Source organism: Cryptomeria japonica, chromosome 1, assembly GCF_030272615.1.
Source record: "Cryptomeria japonica chromosome 1, Sugi_1.0, whole genome shotgun sequence".
NCBI classification, from domain to species: domain Eukaryota; kingdom Viridiplantae; phylum Streptophyta; class Pinopsida; order Cupressales; family Cupressaceae; genus Cryptomeria; species Cryptomeria japonica.
The window spans coordinates 550249022-550263140 of record NC_081405.1 but is presented as its reverse complement, the minus strand read 5'-3'; positions in this window follow the sequence as shown (position 1 = coordinate 550263140).

Sequence of the window (14119 nt, the reverse complement as noted above, 5' to 3'; positions counted from 1 at the left end):
ATTCCAAGGCTAGACAATAAGGTTGCTGATGTAATGGCCACCATTGCCTCACTCCTACAAATTCTAGATAAATAGAATTATTATGAATTCCTAGTGGAGCAATTGTTTTCCCCGACCTATACCAATTCATAATCCCAAGTTATGTGTTCCCTGAATGGTTCTGATTCCCCCTATATAGGAAGATCTATGCCTACTTGAAAGACAATACCCTCCCACTAGACCTATCTCACAACAAAAAATGAAGCTTTATTCAACAAGAAGCCCGCTACACCTTAACTATTGACACACTTTATCGTCGAGGTCTTGATGGTACTCTTCTTCGATGCCTCGATCGTAATGAATCAGACTCTGCCTTACATGAGAATCATGAAGGTATTTGTGGTATGTATTAAAGTGGTCCTACTCTTGCCAAGAAACTCCCGAGGATGGGATATTACTGGCCGACAATGGAGAAAGAGTCCTATTAGTTTGCTAGGAAATGCCCTAAGTGCCAAATTCATGGCAATCTCATACATGCACCAACACAGGAATTGCAACCATTCACCACATCATGGCCTTTCTGTCAATGGGGACTTGACCTAGTAGGATAGATTTATCCTTCCTCATCAAATGGACATGAGTTTATCATCATAGCCATTGAGCACTTCACAAAGTGGATTGAGGCAGTCCCATTGACCATAGTTACCGGCAAGTAGATATCATCCTTCATCTTGAACTACCTCATTTATCGCTATGGAGTTCCTAGTTCTATTATCATAGATAATAGATGAACTTATAAGAATCAAGACGTACAAGAGCTTTGTGAGTGATTCCATAACAAGCATCATTTTTCAACACCTTATTATCCACAAGGGAATGGCCAAGCAAAGGCCTTAAACAAAACAATCCTGAAGATCCTCAAAAAGATAGTGAATGATGTCAGTAAAGATTGGCATGTCTAGCTTAACCATGCACTTTGGGCATACAGAAAAAGTATCTGCACACCCACGAGAGCTACACCATTCTCATTGGTGTATGGATCCAAAACTATCCTACCTATTGAGGTAGAAATTCCATCACTCAGGGTATCATTGAAAGGCCTCATTCTAGATGAGGAATATCGAGTCAACAGGTTGCAAGAGCTTGAACTGCTAGATGAACATCACCAGCGTGCCTTTGATCATCTCAAGGCATATCCACAAAGAATGTGCAGAAGCTACACAAGGTCATACCAAGGGTATTCAAAATTGGTGATCTAGTCTTAAAATAAAATCCCTGAAATCAACAAGATTGGCAAAAGAAGGGGAAATTTGAACCTAACTGGTTAGGACTCTTTGTCATCATATTAGCTTGTGGATTAGGAGCATATCAATTATCAACTTCAGAAGGGGATGTGCTTGAAGAGCCAACCAACAACATCCATCTAAAGAAATTCTACACTTGAGTCGTCCAATGCACAGATCAAGCAAAAAAGGAAAAAAAAAAAGAATTATCAAAAAATCATCACTAAGGTGAAAACCTGGTAAATAGGTGCCCCGTGGCACAAAAAAATTAAAAATCAAGAAAACACAAAAAAATGAAAAACAAATCAAAAAGTGCAATAAAGACAAGTGGTGAAAACCTAGCAACTGGTGTTATTTGGGATAGAGAAGCTCCTCTATCTATTAGTACTCATATCATATTTTTGGCTCCATCTGATCTAAGCCCATAGCCATCGCATAACTCTTATACACACAACATTACCTTGGACACACTTAGTGTAGTCACTATCCTTGATTATTTGAATCAGTTATCTCAGTCATATCCCACCATAGCTTGGTGATCAATGTATATATCCACATCAAAAAGTGTCCATAGTTGGGGGCAAAATGCTGATCTGAGTAGGGGCATTTCTCTTTAGCTTTCATAACACAAGCAATAAACAAGGATCACAACATACTAAGGAGACCAATGTCAAAACTACCCATCAGACTGGTAAACATGATCATTGTCCAACTACACCCGCAATGCAAACACGATGGATGATCTATTCTGAATTATGATTTGTTTACATTTAGCATGAAGTTTTTATTGTTTGTATCTTAATTTCTAAACTATTAGATCTCATGAGCTACTCAAGGATGCACTCATCTAGAGAAGCAATGAAGGAATCTAACATTTTCTTTGTTTTTTTGTTTGTGAGGTGATCATTCATATGGTGCAAATTTGTCTCGAGACATGATTGGAAACATATCATTGAAGACATTTCCCATTTTTCACGTTACAATGGTCAACTCTTGTTTGTTTTATGCAAACAACACTTAGGTCATCTTGGTTCAATTATACCTCGATGCTTGTGTCATTTTGCCATATCAAAAATCATGAAATTTATACTCAAGTCATCATGGTTCAATTATAGGTCATTGATGTTTGTATTAACTTCCAACACTTCAAAAGCTCAATGATGACAAAAAGAGAACAAACAAGTGACTAATAAGAATGACAATGATAGAATTAAAATCATCATTTAGTGGCATTTGATACAATTAGTTGCATACATACATTTAGTTGCATTTTTCATCTCATACCATTATCATTATCATTTACATCTCATTTTCAAGATACATCTCATCATATCATTTCCTAAAAACATTACATTTAGATTGCATCACCATCACATCTCATATCAAAGTACATTTGCATACATATCAATAACATCCATGCATCATCACATTATCAACACATGCATATCCAAAATACCATCACGAAGCATACATTCACATCATCATGTGATCAATATATCTAAAATCAACATTATAGAATCAAATCAAGAGCATCATAACATCATCATATCAAATCATGCATATTATAACTCAATCATCATAAATAACGCATCACATGTGGATCAAAGAGAATCAATGCCATATATCATATAAATATCACAATGATTTCAAAATATACAACTGAGTATCATGTCTATCAATACAATAACAATGGTCCATGTCACAAAATCAGGCTCTCAGGTGTGACTATCCCCTAAGGTAGAGGGTCTTGCCGTAGATGTCCCTTCTCTTGGATCCCCACCAGATGGATCACGTCGTGCTGGTCTTGTCACCCCTCTACTCTCTGTCCTTGAATGACTGCGTCCGGATCAGATGGACACAACTGCACCATAACTGGGAGCTCTATGCTCTTGAGGGACCATATCCTCATATAAATGTCGGTAGTACTCAGCCAAGATGGCTGAGTACTACCGACATTTATATGAGGATATGGTCCCTCAAGAGCATAGAGCTCCTAGTTATGGTGCAGTTGTCCTTGGTTGAGTACTGTATGTCCCTTAGTGTATCCCAGAGTGAGGTTCCTATGACAGCTCTGTCTAACCTATCAGCAAGGGCCTCTACTCGTCTTTGTTGCTCCACCGCTGTGTCCCTCTCTATCTGTAGCTGCATAATCTATCGCAGCTGCACTAGCACCTGTGCTTGAAACTATTGTATAGAGACCTGTAGGGCCCTGATTAGGGCATCCTATTGATGTGTCAGCACCCTAATCTAGATGGGTACCTGTTTTGCGGTCCTCGTTGCACCTATCCCTGTCTGAGGTGCTAGTGGAGGTAGAACATCGGATCTCCTCCTTTGCATAGGTCATCTACCACCCTCCGCACCACCTTCCATGCCTCCGACAATAGCTAGGACTGCACCTCTCCCTGCACCACCACCCGCACCAAGAATGAGACCACCCCTACCACCTCTTCCACCTCCACCATCACCTTTATCACCTCCACCATCTCATTTGTCACCCCCATCATCTCCCTCATCCTCCTCTCTCCGCCTTTGACCACCTTGCCTTTGCATCCGCTCCTCCTCATCATTGTCAAATGCTAGCAATGGCTCTGATGGATCAGATATATGAGCCACCACATGTACAATGAAGTAAGCCGAAAACTCCTCTATCATCCCAGCATCCACTACCCTGGCTCCGTATTCCCATATCTGCCCGGCCAAGCTCATATACTCTACCACTATTGCAACACTATCTATAATAGGCCCCCACTCGGGCACATCCTGCCACCGAAGAGCATACAAATAGGATCCCTATGGAATACCCTGATGTCTCCCATACTGTCTATGGATGTGGCTGTGCAAAAACCTCTCAATGATGAAGGGTGTCCACCCAATTAGATATCTCAACATGTAGACATAAAGCATCTCTATCCCATCGTCGACCCAAACCTCACAGTCCATGTACAGTCTCCAAACAAATGTTTCTATCTTATCCAAGGCCCTACACCAGTGCTCTAGTTTTCCCAGCTTACGCTAGACAACTACGCCTATGTACTCATATGTGTATGCCTGACCAATTGGTCTATCTCTATCAGCAAGTGGTCGTATCACTGGTATGTGCTCCTAGGCCCACACTTGTAATAATATCACTCCGGTTGATAAAATGGTGTATCCAAGATACACTACCTGGTGGAGCTCCCTGTATAGGTGGGTCAACATGCAAGGCCCCCATGCAAACCTACATCTTTGTGTAACCATGTCCTCCAAGACCAATCCCCATCCTACAGCCAGCCCCTTCGACCTATGGTTGGGACAAAGAAAACCACAGATAAAACCTGCTTATATTGAAGCCAGAGACGCATAACCCAAATCCAAAAAATCCTTCCAAGAGATCTCATAGCCACAAATTTAGTCATCTTGTAACACCTATTGGAGAGCCTCTGTGCCACCCTCCTCTATTTTCTCATATGACAACAAATCCCCAACCAAAGGAATCCGCAAGATCCAGTAACAATCCTTGGGTGTCATAGTCATCTCCCCAGTCACCAAATGAAAGGTGTTTGTACCACTGTTCCACCTCTCTTCTAGAACTGTCAATAGACCTTGGTTAATGGTATACTGGGGCATGTCTAGTAGAGATGATAATCCACATCTCTCAATGATATCTCGGTTGGCCTATGTCAACTGCAGGATGAGTTTCCATGGCTTCGATAATATCTCCCGAGAATGTAAAACACCAAGATCTGGCTGCAAATCACAAACACATCCACCATCAGTTCTCACTTCAATCAATTTATCAAAAAAAATCAACTCAAATTGCGAATAATATCAATAGTATCATATTATGATAAATCAAAAACATATGAGCAGCCAATCTTACATCACAAGTATCAACTCAACATCATATTAGTAATCCATATCAGAGATTCATATCAGTGAAACAAAATAAGAACATCATATCAGTGATCCATATCAGAGATTCATATAAGTGAAACAAAATCAAAATATCATATCAGTGCTCCATATCAGAGATTTATATCAGTAATCTATATAAGAGATTCATATTAGTGAAACAAAATCAGAACATCATATTAGTGCTCCATATCAGAGATTCATATTAGTAATCCATATCAGCATCATATCTGTAATCCATATCAAAGATTCATATCAGTGAAATAGAATTAGAGCCACATATCAGTGATCCATATCAGTAAAACATTTCAATGCAACAAACAGTGACCCATATCAGCGCCCCATATCAATGATTCATAAACAACCCATATCAGTGCACCATATCCGCACAACATATTAGACAATTTGATCCAACGACCCATATCAAACAAAATGACTCCGTCAGACCCATATCAACATCTAAATGAGCTATCAAATCGATCGCAACCTACCTCAATCAAAACTCATCTCCGAAAATATTTTTTTCCAAATTTTCTATCTCACGCACTACATTAGACCTCCAATGCACTAAACTACCACACATGCACTACCTTTCTCCTCAAATGTGCTATTAAATGCTCCCATTGCACTAAAACAATACTTTGTGCTCAATCATAACTCCAATGCGGTACCCTATTTCCCATATGCGCTAAACCATTCTATGCACTAACTATCACATCAAATGTGTATAGTTAATTTTGTATGTGCTAATTTGCACCTACGTGCTATTCTACCCATCCTATGTGCTAATAACCTAAGCTAAGGTTTCTATGTGCTACAGTTCATTTCGTATGCACTAAAATCCTACTCCTACGTGCTAAACTATAAAAAATCGACACAAAAAATTAAAAAATCATGACAAAAAATCACCAAAATTGATCAACAAAGACAATGATTTGAGCCACTTATAGGTGGGCCATACGCAATGGGTCTCTGGTATCGCTTGACGCACTTGAAATTGTGAGAATGGTACATAATCGACATCATGGTCGGAGCTCCAAATGTCCAAATCACAAGAAGACAAGTGTCAAATGACTTTTTACCTTTTAAAAGGGTAAACCCTAGGGCTAATAAGTGGGGCATGTTATTTTTTTCCCACTTTTTCATTATTAACCTTATCAACATCTTTTTTTAGGATATGAATCAAATCATGCGTATTCGACATCGTCAATATTATCATATCACAATCAACTTGAATGATCACAAATTTGACAAATTTTGCAAATCTTTCACACATACCCTTGATTCATCTCCCGAGGGGGAATCATCGAGATCATTTATCAAATACACATCTCGGGCATCATATCAAACATTTTGACACGCAACATCATATCGATAAAATTTTGGCAACATATCCAACGATTTTCTTTGAATCAACATGTGCACACATGTCACTTCAAAGAGGGGCAAAATGTAGACGTATAAATCTGACTGCGTTCTTAAATAAATATTTAACTGCATCCCGTTATTAATTAAATCTTATTTAATTAATTTCTTCATTTTCATATATTTGATTAAATGAATTATTCAATTTATTTAATTAAATTCATCTAACCCCTATCTAGCCTTTAATTAAATAAGTCACATTATTTAATTTAATTCCCCTTTCTTCCTTTTAAATTAAATTTATCTTTGCATATAAATAAATCAAATTTATTTATAAAAATCCCCCACTTGCATTTATGCAGGTTGCATCTATTTTAGTTGGAATAATTTTTTTTATTTTAATTAAAATTCTATTTCTCCCACTTGCCCTTTCCTACATTTCCCACTTGCCTCCTAATCATTCTTCTAGAACCCATCTAATCCTAATCAATTAGCCTTAACTCATCCAATCATGTCATTTCCCTAAGTTTGAGGAGGTCACTTCTCAAGTTTGGAAGAAAGTCTTCTAAATGCAATAAAGACTTTATTTTGTCAACAAGTTAACTTGTTGAATTTCCCAAATTTGGAAGGACTCTTACAAATTTGTCCCCCAAAGTCCTATTGACCATTAATGGTTAATCCAATCCCCCCTCATGGTTAGATACTTTCCCTCTAACTTAACCCTCATCTAACTCAAGGGTCTCATCAAGCACTCATGGCCTTGACCCTAGTTGTCCTATCTAACCCTTGCACAAGAGTTTACCCCTTGCGTAAAAGCTTTATCCAATGGATGACCCTAACCTAACCTTCACCCAACCTCCTAAGGTAACCACCATGTCTCCTTAGGAATTTAATGTCTCTTGCATCTCCTCTCAAGCCACCTCTTGTTGATAATTGTCACCATTTCATTGGTGAAAATTGTAAACATGGATTGAGTAACTTTCAACCCTAGCCATTGTTAAGATTATTGAATCTTAACCATCCATTTCCCTATTTCCTCAATAAATATAACTCACATTCTTCCTTCTCCATATCCAAGTTTCATGCATCTACATTATAGTCTAATTGTATCAATCATTTTAGCCTCTCTTTCTTAGAATAACATTTTATCATTAAGAAGCATTGCATATCATAACATATCCATGCTAGTATATCATGTTAGGATAGTTTGTCAATATCTTTACCATATCGTTATCTTCATTTTAGCTTAATACCATGATTTTGAACATATCATATAGATCTTAGAATGCATTCATGCATATAGATTATAATATCACTCGTTCTTGGAGTTTTCACTCCAAAGTCAGTTGCTCAATGATCTAAGAGAAAAACATTGACTTTAGGGATCCTTTGAGATAGAGAACAATGGGACACACCTTGGGAAGTTAAACTAGTTTAAACCTAGTTAATGTTTGCAGTCAAGAGTCTCATTGGTATGTTGGCCATTTTGATCTCAATCTTGATATTTTGATTACCACATAATCCTACATACAGTATATATAGGTGAGATTCTTATGCAATTTAGGTGTCAGTATTATGTCTGCATTATCAGAGAGAGGTGATTGTGCAAACAAGAGAATTATCATTTGGTGAATTGTTGAGGTGAGATTGGTGTTGTAGAGAAGATAGTTGTGCTTAACCGAAATGGTCATCAGGAATTTTTAGATGCTATCATTGTAGTTCATTTCTTTTGGATTGTAGTCTGAATCATATTGTAAGTCAATGAGACTTCCCTGAGGGTTGTAGCCTTCCGGGCATATATTTTTTGAGCAGTGAGCTCTAGATAATGTGCTTGAATGCATGTTCTTTCCCCATTGTAATATTTTCACATACTACTGTAGAGTATCATCTTACTATGGGTAGGTTCCCATTGTGGTTTTTACCTTAATTGGGTTTTCCACGTCAAAAATCTCGGTGTTGTGTGTTGTGTTGTTAATTTTCTTATATGTTGTTGCTACAGTCTATCAGTTTATGTTTTGAAGTTTAATTTGTTGTAATCAGGTGAAGACTGATTCACCCCACCCCCCCGCCCCCTCTTAGTCTCCCTTCTTGATTGTTGTTAACAATTGGTATCAAAGCTAGATCCTTTGGTAGAATCTTAATCGCTTGAGGAGATCCGAGATGACAAGTCAAGGTATTATTTTCAAGGACAATCATAGGCTTGATGGAAGCAACTATACTACATGGAAGAGACAGATTGAGGTGCATTTGAAATGTCTTGGAGAGGATTACTTAAAGATTACTAAGAATGCTTGTGTTGTTCCTCAGAATGGACAATCCACTCCTGATGAGGTTAAGGAAGCTGGTTATAACATCAGAGCGAAGGAAGCATTGCTTAGTGCCCTGACTGATTCTAAAATGAAAAATGTTATGGAACTTCAGATTGCACATGAGATCTGCGTAAATCTTGAAATCTTGTATGAAGGTGATAGTCAAGTGAAAGTTGCAAAGTTGTAGAGTTTAAAAGGAAAGTATGGGACATTGAATATGAGAGATGATGAGAACATACATTCATACATGGCTAAGGTGAATGAGCTTGTCCTTAGTATCATATCTGTTGGTGGAAAGATTGAAGAAGATGAGATTGTTGCTAAGATGTTAAGATCTTTGCCTCCTACTTATAAACATAAGGTTTCCACTATTGATGAGATCCAGAGTGTAACTACGGTGACAAGAGATGTGTTGGTTGGTAAACTTGCTACATTTGAGTGAAGCAAATTTGGAGAATCACATGGAAAGTCTGAGACAACATTTAAAGCATCTGATAAGTTGATACTTTGACATGTTTTTTTATCAAAACTCTTAGGTTATTGGCATATTTTGGGTTGCATTTTGATAGTAAAGGATTGTGAATTGACTATATGTAATCCATGTTTTAAACCTAAACTTATGAAATCATGTTTGAACTTTGTCGGTTAATTCCTGCAACCATACCAATTTATTCCTGTAGCCAAGTGATTTGTCCCTGTTGATATGCGAATTATTTAGGATAATGTCATATGTGAGTTAATGAATGTATTAATTGAGTAAGATAGGTATGCATGCCCTTGTATGTTGATCTTGTTTAGTGCAGATAATAAATGATGTTGCGGTGGATGATTTTCTTTCATGCCCAAAGAATGAAGAATCACATACAGATAACTGGAGATCAAACTAAAGGGGATCCGAGTAGGCGCAACGTATGGCATAATTGGAGTAGTCATACTTCACTATGAGAGTTTAACTCTAGTGCATATTGAATTCGCACTATATCGCTATGGTGTGCAAAGACTGTGGTTCGGTTTAGATCCACAGTTCCTGTAGCCAAGCTCTAGTTATCTCCTTCATCTGACAATCATCTGCCTCTTCTTCTGGGCGTGATTGGAATTGTCCATTGTAGTTTATCTTTTCTATATAATAAGCTCTTCCTTTTTCTTAGAGGTTAGACAAGATAGAAAGGAATTGAGCAAAGAGTTTTTGAAAGCATTCTAGAGTTTTCTTTTAGAACATGTAATCGATTTTAGAATGAAATAAAGCAAAGATATGTTGTTTAGATCTGTTAAACGTATTTTGCTGGAAGTTTGATATCACTCATCCAAGGGGGCCCACTTGGTGAGTGATCCTGTGTTTATGTTCATTGAAGTTAGTTTTTACCTAGTTGCAGTAGAAGTTCATGACTGGATTGTTCCTGTAGCCACTGGAAATAGATCCACTGACTGTTCTTGCAGCCAAGACAAAATGGTGTGATTTTTGTTATTTACATTAGATCATTCCAACATTGTTTTATAAATCTTTCATGTAGCCTTTTATGATTCCATTCTTGCCTTTCCTTTCTGCGTAATGTTAGTTACTACAGCAATGCAAAATAACCATTTAAGGAGCTTAGTGCATATATATTGCAGACCCATTTCAAGTTTTACGTTCCTAGATTGATAACTAAATGAACACAAGCCATGAAAATAGTAAACTCTACCAGATGAATGTCCAAACTTCAGGATTGAGATTTCAATTAGAGTAATTATTATCATTATAGTTGGGGTAGACATTTTTTGGTGCCGTTGCCGGGGATGGTGTCAAACTGGGAACCTTTTATGGTAATTTTAGTTTCCAGTTAATTGTTTGAAATTTCATGAATCTGCATGCATAGCAGAAGAAGAGATGCTAGAGGTAGATTTCTGCCCACTCATCCTAATCATGCAGAAGATAATTTCCCAAATATAAACCCTTTTGCTAAACTTTATCAAGCCCCACCAAATTTGAATCACCTTGAATTTGAATTTCTAGAAGGTAGTCTTCAATTCCTTTTTGGTCCACAAGAAGAAGAATTTCCTATAGTAAAAACCCCCACAAGTCCAATGCAAGGGAACCCTCCTCTTGTTGGGAATAATCCACCACCACCACCAGGTCCAATGTTTGAGTTTCCCATCTCTGACTAGCATGATAATGCTAACCTCAAGAACATTCTAGCATCTTCACTTCCTAAATTCTATGGGTTGGTGATAGAGGATCCAGATACATTTCTATTTGAGTTTGATGTTCTCTATAGGAGTTTTGACTATACTACAGATGCCCATAGACTCAAAATTTTTCCTACCACTTTGAAGGAGTCATCTTTGAGATGGTTTATGAGCTTGGGTAGTAGCACAATCAATACATGGGATGAGATGAAATGGTTGTTTCTTGCAAAATACAAAGACTATTATAGAGGCACCGATTGTCATGGGGATGATATCTTTAGAATGACACAAACTGAAGATGAGAGTCTTGAGGATTATCTGGAAAGGTTTTTGTTTAGTGTCAAGAAGTCCAAGCATAGTACTCTGAATGAAGATTCCCTCAAATTGATATTTTTGAGGGGTATCAGTGATGAATGCACCGATTCCTTAGATCTCATGGGAGGAGGTGACATTACACAATCTACTTGGGCTAAAATAGGGAAAATTTGCAAAAAGTATTCCAGATCTACATCTAAGAAGAACAGGAGATTTAAGCTAGGGGCACCATTATCAACATCTGGAACTAGAGTTTCTAGATTGGAACTTAGTCATCTGTTAAAAGACTTCAAGGAGGACATAATAAACAATATGGCTACCCAGTTGGATATATTGGCAGCTAAGAAGAAGCATGAGGAAGCTAATGCATTCCTTGCAAAATTCTGTCCTCATTGTAAACAATAGAAGGAAGATTGCAGATGTAAGATGGTTGCAAACGTGGAAGTACCTGACTTCAAACCAATTCAAGTTGAGGACGAGCAAGTCTTCTATGTTGCTCAAAGAAGACCAAATTTTCAAAGATAAGGTATGCCACCCGATCCACTTTCTTTTTCTGGTTATAGTGGTAATTCTTATGAACCAAACAACCAATGGCAACCACAGTATTCTCAAAATTTTGGTAACTATCCACATTGGTATGGGTCCCAAGGCCAAGGGTAGAAATTTGTTAATCAAGTTCCATAGTGGCAGCAGCCACAAGGGAACTGGTATCCATCTCAGGGTCAAGGGAACCAGTTTCAAGGGAATTGGCAACCTACCTCTCAATGGAGGGGAAACCAATCATGGCTAGCCCAATCTTCCGGATATCAGCCTCTTGTTTAGCAGCCACAACCTCCTACTTTAATGCCTCCTCCTGCAGCTATAGCTGCACCGCCTAAGCCAACGCAATTGCCTACTCAACCGGTGCCTAATCCAAATATCAAATCTCAGCAACAACAATAAGCTTATTCAGCTGATGCTAAGCAATACCCAACCTATTCTTTATCACTAGATGATATTCACCTCTGATCTAGGACAACTCTACCTAATCCTTCTCATCCAATTATTACTGAGGTACAAGAAGAGCAGCCAATCTCTGACCCAAAAGATACAATACCTCAGAATCAAATTTTGCCACCATTTCCCCATAGACTGCAAGATAAAGAAGTTCCCACTAAACAACAACAAAGCTTTGATATTCTTGATCAACTGAAGCACATTGTGTTAAAATTCCATTGTTGCAAGCAATAAAGGATGTCCCTATATATGGAAAGGCATTAAGAGAGGCATGCCTAAAGAAACCTGGCAAGAAGAAAAAGGATCCACAAAGAGTGCATCTTATGGGTCAATTGGCTGATATCATGTTAGGTAAAATTGCAATTCCAAAGTATTCTGATCTAGGTAGTCCTGTTGTGAGTATAATCATTAATGGCAGTCAAATAAGGAATGTTTTGATTGATTTAGGAGTAGCCATTAATGTAATGCCAAGGGAAGTAATGAAACATCTAGGGATCAATAGTTTAAGGACTACACCCATAGTTCTACAACTTGTTGATGGCTCTACAGTGAGACCTATCTTGCAGATTTTATGATTCTATCTCCAAAAGCAACATTAGGAGGATATCTGGTCATTTTGGGTAGACCCTAGCTTGCCACAACTGATGCATATATAGGGTATAGATCAGGAGACATGACTATTTCAGATGGAAGTTCTACAAAAACATTAGCCTTGTATTCTCCAGCACAACCACAGCTTGAGCAACAACAAGCTGTTTGGCCTATCTTGGGAGAGGAATATGATGAAATTGACTCTATTAATCACCTTATGATGATTAATCGAGGACCACTCCAGCAGTTAAATGATGAGGAATCAATTCTTTATAAAATACTAATAAATGAATTTATAGAAGATAAAAAATTGCAAGAATTGATTCCGAATATTGAAGGTCTGGACTTTCCTGCAGCCACTGATATTTTGCATACTCTTTTGCCGCAGGAATTATCTTTTTCTCATTTTTCTGATATAAACCAGATTGATCTTACTATTAAGATAGAGGTGGAATTGAATAAATATTTGAATATCAATAGAGATCTATCAGATACTCAAAAGGAGGGCCTTGTAGACTTGTTGAAACTCCATAAAAATGCTTTTGCATGGGATTACAAGGATATGAGTGAGATTGATCCAGCAGTTTGTACTCACCGTATTTACATAAAGGATGATTACTGCCCACTTAGACAACCTCAAAGAAGAGTCAATCCTTCCTTGAAGGAGATAGTTAAAGAAGAATAATAGAAATTGTTAAAAGTAGGGTTTATCTATCCTATCTCTGACAGTCAATGGGTATCACCTTTGGTGATAGTGCCTAAAAAAGGAGGCAAATGGAGAGTATGTGCTGATTATAGAGCTCTGAATTTGGCAACAAGAAAAGACCATTTCCCATTGCCATTTGTGGATCAGGTATTAGATTCTCTTGCTAGTAAGAGATATTTTTCATTCCTTGATGGATTTAGTGGTTACAATTAGATACAGATAGCCCCAGAGGATCAAGAGAAGACAACATTTACTTGCCCATGGGGCACGTATGCATATTTTGTTCTTCCTTTTGGGTTGTGTAATGCTCTAGCCACTTTTCAAAGAGCAATGATTAGTATTTTTTCTGATATTTCTCAAGATATTATGGAAATTTACATGGATGACTTCACAACTTATGGTTCTGAATTTGATCAAGCATTGGGTAATTTGAAGAAAGTGTTGCAGCGATGTGAAGACTACAATTTGTCTTTGAACAGTGAGAAGTGTTTTATTATGATGGAAGAAGGAATAGTCCT